We start from the raw sequence: 12,347 nt of genomic DNA on the forward strand, positions 1-12,347 counted from the left end.
CACACACACACACACACACACCGCTATACAGACAACACAGCATAAACACAGTATGGGAGTCATACACAGGGTACAGACTGTACACACATAAACACACAGACACTCAAACAAAAGGAAGGAGGCAGACACCCCCAGATACCCCCACTGAGAGCCAGGCAAAAGTGGGCTGATGTTAGAATTTGAATAATGCTTTTAAAGACACAATTATCCTGCCGAATTGATCTAAATGGGGTTTCCTGGTAGGGATTTTGTGCTCAGTGCACTGATGAGATTCTGCTCATGTACTGCAGTTAGAACTTGATCTTAATCAAGTAAACAGTGATAATCATTCAAATGGCATCATAGTATTAAACCCACATCGTTATTCCTGGGTTATAATCAGACCCGTTCAGGGTGGCATCTCTGCGTGTGTCCGCTGCTTCCCTGCCCCGGCCGTGGAAAGATCGCTCGTCCCACCAATGGCGTCCAGCAGAGTCTTTCCTTCTGGTCCCAAGTGGAGAGATATTTGAGAGTCACTGTTCAGACTGTCAGGTGGTACAGTTGTCAGCCAGATATTGGGGGGGGGGTAGGGCATTCGTCAGGGCTGTGCAAAGGATAGAATGCTACAGTAAAGCAGAAACCTGTAACATGGGGGGGGGGGGGGTATTCACTTTCTTTACACGAAATGGTGCAATGAAACTTTAAGATGTCTGGTATTGTCCACATTAAAAATATAAATGACATAATCAAACAATGCATGGGCACCTATAGTTTTAATATTTCTATACCTGCTTGTATTTCTATACTTGCTTTCTATACCTGGTGTATTTCTATACCTGTTTTTGTCTCATTTACCCACTATGAAGAACACACACTAACCTCAGGGAAATGCTGACGCAGTAACACACAGGAAGTGGCAGCGGGGTGCGTGGATTCCCCCTCCCCACGGCGGCACAGCCCCCGGCCTACGGCCTTTAGCCAATCCCAAATGGCTTCAAATTAACCGGCAAACCGGGCTGTGACTGGCAGGCGTCGGCTTGAGAAAACGGGCCAATTAGGGCGGAGGCGAGGGGATGGGCTGGCCTGATGGAGCGGGGGAGGCCACGCGGGGGCACCTGAGTGCAGTCATGTGACCGCCCACCGGCGTGTGGAACACAACAGGGAGCTCACACATGCTACTGTATATGTCATATTTCAACATATTACAGAAAAAAGCAGTAAGACAGTATAATGATATTCTTTTTCTGCATTAATTTTGGTTCATGCATATCAGTAGAATATTTACATATAAAGACAATACATATTATTATTATCATTATCATTATTATTATTATCATTATCATTATTATTATTATTATTATTACATATAACAATATGCATTTCTTAAATCAATAGTTAAGTATATAACTTATTTCTGCACAGTACATTTTCATTAAAAATATAATTTATTCATATGAAACAATGAAAACACAAAAGGGGAGTTATATACATAAAATATGGATAGAGTGTTGACGCTCTGTGTGCACGGTGTTACGGGGGAGCTGGCACAGAGGTGCATATCCTCACAGTTAAGTCGAGTATCATTAATCATTTAGCGTTAAAGATAAAAGGCTGCAGAAACACTCAGAACACCGTATGGTATGACAACAAAGCGCCCCCCACCCCTCCACGCGCGCTTGTCAGGCTGCCGAGTGAGGACGGCGGTCAGATAAACGCAAGGAGACAGCCAGTCCCTGGGCGGGCCCCGGAGAGCGCAGAAGGGCCGGGGGCACCACCATAGACGTCCATCCGCGACCAACCTGCCCCGTGGGTACCAAGGAGGCCTCGGGGTTCCACCTCCTGCTCCACTGTGACCCCGGGGGTAGGAAAGACCCCCTGAAAGCTTTTAACCCAAGACTATCAAAAATGTCAGCGGGAGAATGTTTCGCACACCTCACATGTAAACACACACATACCCAAACACACACAATTATTTATTTATTTTTATATTGTGCCTTTCACAAGAGTCACCCCAAGGCACTTTAAATGGGTGTGTTGTGATACGCTACAACATCATTAAGGCAAAATAATGGAAAAGCAGCTTAAAAACAGTATACTCATCTTTTTAAATCCATGTTTATATCCAACTTCACATTATTCACGTTCAAAACTGTAATGTTTTCAGGGGTTCACAGTGTAAGTTGTGACCCCATGGTCACACGTCTTGAATTTCTCATGGGCCGTACTGTAAAATCAACCAATGACAGTTCAGGGTTTGGTCGCATTTGATCATGGGGACATTTTATGTTGAGACCGACACACACTCCTGGTGTTTACGTTTATTGCAATCTAGATAAAAGGACAATTTAGTCTGAGCAGTAAAAAAACGAATCTTTGTAGTTTTTTTTTAGTAAAAATAGAACATGGAGAATGGAATAGCGACTCGTTGGTCCCTGCGTTAGGTGACCTCCACTGAAGCGGCCGCTTTCTGTCTCCTAAAACGCTGTTAATGGCTTTCAAATTATCCAAAGGGTTAAAATCATTTTCCAGCACCGGCCGTAAAGCATCTATCAAAACCCACGCGGCCGTAAGACTTTCATTCTGCAGAATCAATTTCCATTTTCTTCATGGTGGAAAATGACATGGAATCGGGGCCGATCGGCGGAGCGCCCGGCAACAGGCGTGACGTGACAGGTGTGCATCTCGCTAACACTCCCATAAAGATCCAGGGAGAGCGGGGGCCCCGTCTAAGCTGCATGGGGGGAGGGGGGTGAACAGGACCAGGCATCCTCAGTTCCTTGCCAGCTCTAAGTAGAAACGGAAATCGGACCAAAACCGAGAAAAAAGAAACGACAAAACCGAAAATCCGTGGTGAAACCAGTTGGATGGAGGTGTGGTTGCGTTTCATTTGAACATTTTACTGCATCATTTTCGCAAAAAAGTTATAATTGAGGAGTAAACACTGATGCTGTATCTGTAGTATATAAACGAACTCCTCCAATGCAGCGTTTTCTTTGTCCCCTTCCCCATTTTTTCCCTCCCTGCCATTTGTTTTGGACATGTGACCCAGCAGAGGAGTGTATCAACAGAAGAAAAAAAATATGCTTCTTTAACACTCAGGTTTGGTGAATCATTCACAACAGTAAACCCAGCAATTAAAGGCCTGTTGGCCAAAATGATAATAAATCACCGCTTGTTTAAATTTCACTCGGCGTTTACATCACTGTCACTGACGCGTGTGCTGCACGACACACACGACAGGCGGGTGCTGGAATGCACGCCAGGAGCAGCGCGCTGGAAGTCAGTGTCAGAGTGGCCCCAATAACTTGACAGGACCCTGCCTTCTTCTTATGATACCCACAATGCAACACCACAATTTGTTTCACTGATATGCTGTTTGCCCAATTACTGCTACCCCAGCTGAATAGAAGAAAACGTTTCTCAACTGAATTCTATTAGGGTCCCTAGATTTTTATTTTGAACATAAATACCATTTTATTTTAATTAAAAAGGCTCTTTATATCCAATTTTCCATATTCTGCAAATTGATTTCAGCAGAGAACTGCTACATCCAAAGGGAACATATAACATAGGACTTATGGTAAAATGATACTGCAAATATCAGTCGCACATTATCTATGTAACAGCAGCAGAGTGTGTGTGTGTGTTTGTGTGTGTGTGTGTGTGTGTACACGCAAAAGTGTGTGTGCATTTAATTAGCACGGTAAGAGTAAGCTAAGAGATGCTAAATGCTTATTAGGGCTTGTTCTTTAACCCGATAATGTTAAACAAGGCTCTCTCTCTCATTTATGCGATCAAACGTCTGGGATGATCAGCCACATTCGAAAGGTCGGCACACACAAAGGGTCTGCTGAACCCTGACCCCCCCGGGAGAGCGAATCAAAAGCCGGCTGGTGTCCCGGGGTCAGTCCAAACAGGCTGAGGATGACAAGGCGCTAATTGCAGGCCGGGGTGGAGCACAGCTGATCTATGACCTCGGCGGGCAGCACTCAGCCCCAAATCAATTGATACATTTCACTAAACAAGGGCTTTATCTGATTACCATGGATAGGAAGCAGCCTCCTAACTGGAATACAGAAGGTGGACTCTGGCTAAAGCCCCACTTTAAATAAGCTAATCCTCTGTTTTGCGTCTCCCTCCGCTAACCTGGGCCTTAGCTTCACACCCACGGAAGACGATCTTCCCCAAAGGCTCATCCGTCAAGCCATGTTCTTCACCCTGGTCCTCCTCCTCTTAGTCCCCCTCAGCCTTATGTCGCTCTCCTTCCTTTGTCTCCTTCTTCCATCTTCTCTCCTTCCCAGGAAGATGCGTAAGAAGTGCCACAGTCCGGCTTACATTGAATCACATCAGATAAATAAAGCCGGAAGACCGATACCCACGACGTCAAATATCAGCTGTCTCTGTACGGTGTGTGCGGCGGAATTCAAATATCAGCAAAGGTCGCCTCTCTAATTTCATCGTTTTGCAGCTTATTTTACGCAGATGGTTTGTCTGCGCACTTTACACTGAGTACACGTCCGGTTCCCCTGTGGCCGTACCCCTGTTCCCTTAGTAACCAGGTACATTTCAGTGTCCGACCTGAGGGACTGTGTGCTTTTCATAAACTTTATTGTTTGTGGGAAAATATTCAGTGGGTAGAATTAATTCACCATTCTGCAGCATTCTCTCTGCTGAGAGAATGTTATTTTTTAAAGGAAATAATACAAATTAAAGGTAAATGGCTTTTCAATGTAAAATCCATAAACATTCTTTCCTCCTAAAAATCAATATAAAATAGCACTATGTACCACTTTATTATAGAAAGCTGGTGGTAACACCCTGTATATTAACAGTCAGTTACGGGCTTTTTGTTCACATTGAGTTAAATCACTTGACAATTCCTGTTTAACCCATAAAATATCTGAAAAGGTGCCATTTCAATGTTGATTCCATTTGAGGATTTCATACAGCACAACAAGAGAGACACTGAGTCTCAAATGCCCCAAGACGGGGCTTCATATGGTACGGGATTGGCAAAAATACAGAATATTTGTCAAGTTTATAAAATGGCTGCAACATGGTGAGAATGTGACTGGAAATGTGTGCCCTTCATTAGGGGCTGTCACTCGATCCGTGGTAAGGCTCTGTGGAGGGTAGGATAACATTACTGCGGAAGAATTCATTAGTTTGGAAGGAAAAGGGCAATGAGAAGAGGAAGACGGGAATTATGGGACAAAAGGGCAAGTTGCAACAGGCTGAATGGTACAACAAACACGCAGACATATACTGTACTCACATATATATGTATACTGTATGTGACACCAACAGCACTATCAGAGAGTGTACAATGACCACCCGACGTGCCGAGAAAAGCGGACAAATTGTTGCAAATAATGAGGTGAAATAACAAAGGCACCATCGCCAGTTACAGACTGATTACTTTTCTCCTAGGAAAAGTGTGGAGGGAAATACAGGCGTAATTGTATTCTGACTAGGAGCAAAATGAAAGCTCGACAACAAAGTTAGGAAGGGTTAGGAAGAGACATTAATATTTAAACTAAGAAGGATTTACCAGAAGGACAAATTCACCTGAAGCAGTTTACCGCCAGTCAGGCTGATCAGCTGACAGACAGATCGCCCGTGAGTGTACCACGTGACCGGAGAGCACACGATTCGTTCATTATGGGACACTCGGCTACCATCAGCTTTAAATGACAACACCGTCACCTCCATTTGGAACTTTTTGTTACATTTTTATCTCCACATGTTTAATATTCGGCCGGCTGAGTCTTTTTCGAGGATTTCCCGATGGGTGGTAATCTTAACGGCCTCCGGGGTCTAAAGGTGAACGAGAAGGTACATTTCATATTGCTGCCTGGCGTCCTAAATCATGCTAAAATATACACCGCTGGCATGACGAATGGACGAAATAGGCTTACTCTTTCCTGTTGTTTTAAATCTTACTCGCCCAAACCTCTAAGTACCTTTGATCAGCTTAGAGCCGTCGGCTGTCAGAGTGAAACGATTAGCTTCCGGAAAGTCATTGTAAGGAATAAAAATAAAAAAAAAAAATGCCTCGGTTCAGAGCTTAAGACCAACTTTGAGAAATATAAAGGTTTTTAAAAACCTGGTGAAAACACAGAGGCAGAATGCGCGTTTAAAAACGACCGGCTGGGGTGAATCGATTCCATGGGTCTTGTTCTAAAATATATCCACTTTGCACCTACTTACTGCGTTGATATATGGACTGTCATAGAACATTCCAGTGCAGGCTACCATCTCACCGTTAATCAAAGTGCTGTTTGTACCACCATGGGTTATTAATTTTTATTTCATGACATAAGCGCCATAATTTCTCCCTACCATTAACAAAGTGTCTCAACTTTTGAGAGTCCCAAGGACTGGTGAGATCAACACATATGCAAATGGCGGGAGAATTAATCAGCCGTCCGCTGTACTTAAGGCACCGCGATAACACCGGAAACGCATGTTTCCCAACCGTGGAGGCGCTGCGATTTCAGGCTACTTACGTTCATGTTTTAATACATGAGGGAAGAGAGTGCCCTTTGAATAGCATTACGTCCAGAGCATATATCATACTGTGTGTCCTTGGACCAGGAAAGTAAATTGACTGTTCATCAATACACTGTCATTCCATAAATGTCCCAAGTCTATAATATCCAATGAAAACAACTAACAATGAAATGAAACAGAGGCCATTAGCACGCTTTGCAAGCTCCTGACACCTAAAATTTACTTTTAATTTATTTATATGGCTTTGCATATATAGGGCCATATATATAATTATTGGGCCACAGCGATTCCTATGCAATGCAAGGCAAGTGTCCATTTCAATACCGCGTATGGAAGGCAGGTGGCGGTATTGCATCACCAGCAGGAGAACGCTGCTGACTGGATACTCCAATGTTTTCTCTAGGCCCCCCTAAACCGTTAATGCCCTCACATTTCCTAGATTGTCATTTTCAAAGACCGCGACGGAGCGTTGGGGGCACGTGCAGAGGCACGGTCACATGGTGTGGCGGCGAGACATGCAAAGTTTGGTGGTGAGGAAATACAGCAGAGGTTGGTGTTCTGGGGAGTTTTTTGTCGTTTGTTACACATTCTGTTTGGATTTGATGCAAGATATGAAGAAAAAAAACAGTTAAATCCTATTACTGCCGATGACAGTTTGTCAGGTATATGTGCTGCAAACCTTGATTCTTCTGCTCTATATTAGCTTCCTCAAAGCTGATCATATCCCAGAATAGATAATGATAAAAGCTAAACTCATGTTGTTTGACACCCCTGGGAGATTCTGGGCACTAACACCTATTTTTAAAATTTATTTCCTCCCTCCAAATCAAAGGTTCAAAATGGCAAGGAAGCTAAACTCTTTTCTTGTATTTAACACGTCTAGTGACGTTGAATGGCTATCACGGGAAGCCTCTTTATTGAGGATGCATCGGTTCTGTTCTCTTCCTTGTGTTATATTTTGGTTTATTTTTGTATCTCTTGTTGGCGCTCCACTTTTAGCTTAACCCGTGTGTACTCAGCTGTCACCCAGGATCAGCGTCATGGAATCACATGCACAGGCTCCGCGTTCAAAGCACAAAGAGAAACCAATTAGGAACACATCTTTGGATGCCTTCTGACCATTTATCTGCATACGGGAACCCTTAAAGGAAATCAGAAAAGAATCTGATGCATTTTTTCCGTACGTCTGTTGTCAAATCAATATCTTTGAGTGTCAGAGGTGGGCAACGTGGTCGCGGTTTGGTGGATGGAACAATACCGGCTGCCTGACGAGAGTGAGGGCTTTCTTCTTGCTAGGCTGGTGTGAGTAGCATATCCTCAGCCTGTCCAAACTCAACATGCACACTGGGAGAGATGCCAGTACGCATAAGCAACACTGTCACGTTCGTTTTTATCAATTCTGTGCCGACGATTCCTTTCGCGGCCCTAGCCAGCCGAATCAAGGTCAGCGTCAGTCCTCCGCCACGTTTCAAGATCGACGTTACATCCAGCAAGACTCTAAAACAAGCACCTCGTCTGACAGTGCTTCAAAAACGCCCAGATCGTTTGCATGCGGTAACGACATCCTTATCATGTCAAAGATGCTGAAATTATGGGCAGATACATTTGTGTTTGTAGGTAAAGAAGAGAAAAACTCAAGCTTGTCACTTTATGCAGACTTTGCAGTATGGTGAGAGGGACGGGGTGAAAAATTTGTGAGGCTCTGGCATTGCGAGGACAATAAAAAATGTTTTTGTTTGGGGGAAACACCCACTGGCTCCAACTTCCCCCAACTTAGGTTTTGCTGACAAATTGGTTGTGAGGTTTTTTCGACTGATGCACATATCGCAGAAATGCCTTCTGCCAAGCCTCGTCCGCGACCTGCCTGCGGGACACACTGCTGCCCCTCGACACATTGCTCGATCAGGCCTGGCCTTTCCAGGACAATGCAAATGATGACAAATTCCATCATCCGGCGTTATGCGCTTATTGCTAATCTCCCTAATACGAGAGAACCGGGAGGACTCGCCGGTCTGCCGAAGGCCGTGTTGTCTGATTGAATGATGCTGAAAAGGCATCATCGGGCCCGTTAGATCGCCGGTCCCAGCTGGCACCACCTTCCTCTGTTTCACGAGTGCCACACACTGCAATTTTCATGCCACAATCGGCACGTAACCAAACAAAAACCATCCAAGAACCCATTACCCACCTACACCTGGACCTATACCTCGAAGAAACCACGAGTAAGAACAAGAAGAGCATCAACAACAACTACGTTAAAAATGACAGCATCATCAACAACAGCAACGTCAACAATGAGTGTCAACAATGAGTGTCAACAATGAGCGTCAACAATGAGCGTCAACAACAACTATTACATCAACAATGACAGTGGCAACAACAATAGCAGCAGCCTCAACAACAGGGTCCACAATGACAGCATCATCAACAACAGCAGTGTGAACAATGAATGTCAACAATGAGAGCGTCAACAACAGCATCAACAACAACTACTACATCAACAATGACAGTGGCAACAACAATAGCAGCAGCCTCAACAACAGCGTCCACGATGACAGCATCAACAACAGCATTAAGAACAATAGCTTCAACAACAGCATGAATACCAGCATCAGCATCAACGACAGGATTAACAACGATGACGACAACAGGACCAAAAAAATATTCCAACCAAGCAGTCTCTCGTTATATGTTACGGGCACTGCGGTGGAGAGCAATTCAAAACGAGTGATGCACATTTTGTCTTCCTGATGACTTCCATTGACATGTCAGCCTGTCACATTGGGAATGCACATCCCTCTGATGAGGAAGTCCTTCTCCTGCTCTGGCTTACAAGGCAACCGTTTAACTAAGAAGACTATGGCACATTATAGACTGGGGCACTTTGACATTACAAGGTTATGTCGGGCGCAGTGTGCTGTAAGCAAGGGGATAACCTGCAAAGGACAGCCAGCTAAAGACGGGTAATATCCAAAACAAAGCAACGACCAAAAAAAATCAACTCCTTAGGCATTTGGGGATGAGGTGGGAATAGGAGGCGGCTGGTGGAATAGGAACCAGCCGGACCAGCAGTTCCTGTTCCTTCCTGGAAGTAACACCCATTGTCAGCAGGTAGTAGGTTTTCGCTAACTGGCACTGGGGTACGAGTTTATTGGAATTTCATAGGATTAATTACCGGCACCGTGTTATGCAATCCCGTGCAAGGGCCTGTGTGAATTGTCTTATTGAAAATGCTACAAAATGTTCGTTATTCAATCCACTACATTTAATTCACTTTTGCACGAAATTTCATCACTTATTTAAGCTTATGCTATCTCTGTGTCGTCTCTGAAGTACAGGATGAACACTACAGTTGTCGTTTCAGCTCATTTAGTCTGTGCTTGGCCCCATAATTAATCATCATCCTTCTCTGAAATATAAGATTTAATACAGATTGTTAACATTGGTTTACAGTTTCTATTTATTATTAGTTAAGGTTTATAAAGTATCAGATTTGATGTCAAAAAAAGCCGCAAAGAAAATGCTTTAAGCATTTCTTTTATTAAATTATTAATTAAAAAAATCAACTAATAACTAAAATAAACAAAATGCTTGTCACACACAAAATATCTGTAATTAATTACATCTAATAAAATTTAAACGGAAAAACAATAACCTAAAACAACCAAAATGGCCAGGAAGCACATAAGAAAAAAATATCTTGTTAATTAATGAGCTAATTTATTCTATCTCAAATCCAATAGCACATGCAATCTTGCCCCTTTTCAAATTACAGTCTTATTTATAATGTAGCTCTTTTTAGGTTCTTTATAGCATTAACAATGATTGAGTGGTTTGCACCATAACATGCCAAGCAACGTGAGATTCTGCTGATTTCAGTCTGCTTATCTGGGCGCCATTTTGTAACACGGCATGTAGCAGTTTTCCGGCGTCGTCTACCCAATGAAATTCAGCATCTCGTTGTGAAGCTCACATGCGTCAGGCTCTTGATTTACCATTTTATGGATGCCGCCATTTGTACTCCTGTTGTGTTTTTCATTTTCACGTAACAATGCAACAAAAGAGATAGCTACCATAATTAAAATGGCCTGACAACGTCGTAAAATTCACACTGACAGTCATAATGAGCTCCCGGTAAGCTAAATCTGAAGCTTCAACAGATTTCGCTGGAATTGCAATTTAGAAAAGCGACGTCAACCCACACCTGCCATGACTATTAAAAAATCTGACCGAGGCCTCAAACCGGGAGATGAAGTATGCCATCTTTAATTATCAGTGTCCCACAAAGAAAGTTTCGTCCTGCTTGCACGTGCGCTTTGCAAATCGCAAAAAATGTATTTCCTCACATTACATCTGGAAGCACTGTACTACCACACTAAACACTAATTATTGAAATCAGTGGCTTAAATCTCTAGCATTTATTGATGTGGATGGTAATACTAGGAATGATCCGGCCACAGAGCTTGCAAGGAACCCATTCAGGCAATATCCCTACTTTCCATTTTATGCTGATTACACAGTTGCACTTTGGTAAAAAAAAAAAAGGGGGGGAGGGGGGGGGGGAAAAACACAGACGACACGATGAAAAATGAACAGGCCGCAGAATGCAAAACTGCGCCGACGAGCCTCTCTGCAAGAGATTAACGACAGCCAAAGCCAGTAGCCAGAAGTAAGTGGGACATAAACATTAACTTCCACGTGCCATTTGTTTTATTGCCAGTAAAGCTCAAATCTCCTTAATAAATTAGGGCACGATTTACAGTGCGAGATGGGGGAACTGATCATTCTGTTATTTACACATTTCTTTCTCTTCTCCCTGCAGGACTGTATTTCTTCAAAACTAAAATGTATGTGTAAAATGTAATTCTGGAATAAAAGTTTATAAAAAAAAAAATAATAAGAAAATTGCCTCAAGGTCTCCAAACAGCAGTGGGTGGAGAAAGCGCAGTGGAAAGGATGAGGGGCTCGCAGTGAGGGCCGAGGCGCCACCTCTAGCTTCCCCTGCTCCTGCGTCTGTGTCGCAGTGTCCCTGGTTTTGTTCTGAAAATGTCCATTGCTCTCCTCACCCTGCTGTCTAAGATGGGCTCCCGGCTTTCTCATACTCGATACCTCCTTCCTGTCTCCTGCTGTCTCTATCAATCTAGACGCAGTGAATACACACACCTGCACTGGATTATTGGGAGGGGTTACCATGGAGATTGAATGGGTAGCTGGGGATGGTTTACACAGTAACAGAATAGAGCAAGTGAATCCCAGACTAAATGGAATATTGGTTAAAGTCACAGTAGACTTTGGGCTTAATTATTATTGTAATGAGTAAAATATTGAAAGAAATTCTACACAATGCCAAGTTGTCTGCACTTTTGTTTTCTTTCCTAGAACTGTCTCCTTCTGTCCTCATACAACAGAAACGAGTATCACCTTGTGGTGTGTATTGATCTTACATCAGCCAGCATAGCTTGTACCATACTGGTTTTAAGAAAACTAAACCTGACTGGGTGAATCACACTCATATTTATAACTTTATAACGTCCCAGGCAGTATTTTCAAAATGACAGGGCTGATCTCAGGCCAGCAGATAATGGGTTTCTTACTACATGGACATTCTTATTAAGACTTGCATTATCATAGCCATCTCTGTCTTGTAATGCATTGATGTTATTAAGAAATAATCAAACATGCTCGATTTGAACACTTCTTAAGTGGGTCTGAATATTTCAAGATATATGTATTAATTAGACAGCGATCGCTATTGAAATTGAATTTTATTAAAAGCATTCAGTGTCCCGTCTGTAATACTTCTGTTCACATACCAACACTGGATGGTTCTGTACTGTACTTATAATTCCACAGCT

The sequence above is a fragment of the Brienomyrus brachyistius genome, chromosome 19, assembly GCF_023856365.1.
Source record: "Brienomyrus brachyistius isolate T26 chromosome 19, BBRACH_0.4, whole genome shotgun sequence".
NCBI lineage: Eukaryota > Metazoa > Chordata > Actinopteri > Osteoglossiformes > Mormyridae > Brienomyrus > Brienomyrus brachyistius.